This window comes from Chiloscyllium plagiosum, unplaced genomic scaffold (genome assembly GCF_004010195.1).
Source record: "Chiloscyllium plagiosum isolate BGI_BamShark_2017 unplaced genomic scaffold, ASM401019v2 scaf_21420, whole genome shotgun sequence".
NCBI classification, from domain to species: Eukaryota; Metazoa; Chordata; class Chondrichthyes; order Orectolobiformes; family Hemiscylliidae; genus Chiloscyllium; species Chiloscyllium plagiosum.
In genome coordinates, this window is record NW_025125567.1 from 1 (window position 1) to 1,091 (window position 1,091).

At 45.7% G+C, this 1,091-nt stretch overlaps 1 non-coding gene across 1 annotated transcript; it reads right to left on the bottom strand.

Moving 5' to 3' along the window:
- Positions 1 to 519: 519 nt before the first annotated feature.
- Positions 520 to 601, bottom strand: trnas-aga. The gene has a single exon. It is a non-coding gene; the product is annotated as a tRNA-Ser (tRNA).
- Between the last annotated feature and the right edge of the window lie 490 nt (positions 602 to 1,091).

A 1,091-nucleotide genomic window follows, 5' to 3' on the forward strand; every position in this document is an offset into this window, starting at 1 on the left:
TACCACAGCAGTAATCAGAGATAAAATAACTGAAGGATCATCCAGTGAGGATTTGTGGGGGAAGCTAAGAAATAAAAGGGGAATGATGATATTATTTGGGTTTTACTATAAGCTCCCAAATAGTAAACGGGGAATTAGAATAATTAAAATATGTAGAGAGATTATTTTTTTTAAATTAGATTAGATTACTTACAGTGTGGAAACAGGCCCTTCGGCCCAACAAGTCCACACCGCCCCGCCAAAGCGCAACCCACCCATACCCCTACATTTACCCCTTACCTAACGCTACGGGCAATTTAGCATGGCCAATTCACCTGACCTGCACATCTTTGGACTGTGGGAGGAAACCGGAGCACCCGGAGGAAACCCACGCAGACAAGGGGAGAATGTGCAAACTCCACACAGTCAGTCGCCTGAGGCGGGTATTGAACCCGGGTCTCTGGCGCTGTGAGGCAGCAGTGCTAACCACTGTGCCACCATGCCGCCCAAAAAGTTGTACCAGCAGGAATGCATTTATAACGTAGTCAGCAGGATTCGAACCTACGTGGGGAAACCCCAATGGATTTCTAATCCATCGCCTTAACCACTCGGCCATGACTACAGACTACAGATTGGGGAGACTTGCAGGTCCAATAGGATTGCCATCGTCATAGATTTTAATTTTGCTAACATTGACTGAGAATTACATAGAATTAAGGACTGAGATGGTGTGTATCTATTAAATGTGTTCAGGAACGTTTCCTCAAGCAGTATGGAGAGGGTGCAATTCGGGAACGGGTAAAACATGACCTACTCTAAGAAATATGGCAGGACAGGTGACTGAGGTGACAGTGGGGGAGCACGCTGGGACAGGGACCATAGTTCTGTTAGTTTTAAAATACTTATGGATAAGGACAAAACTGGCCTGCATGTTCAAGTTCTAAATTGGGGCAAGGCGAATTTTGATGGAATTAGATAGGAGCTTGTAGGAGTTGTTTTGAGGAGTTTGTTTGCAGGCGAAGGGACCTCCGGCTAGTGGGAGGCCTTTAAAAGTGAAATGGCTGGAGTTCAAGGTCGAAATGTTCCTGTGAGGGTAAAAGGCAATGTTGGCA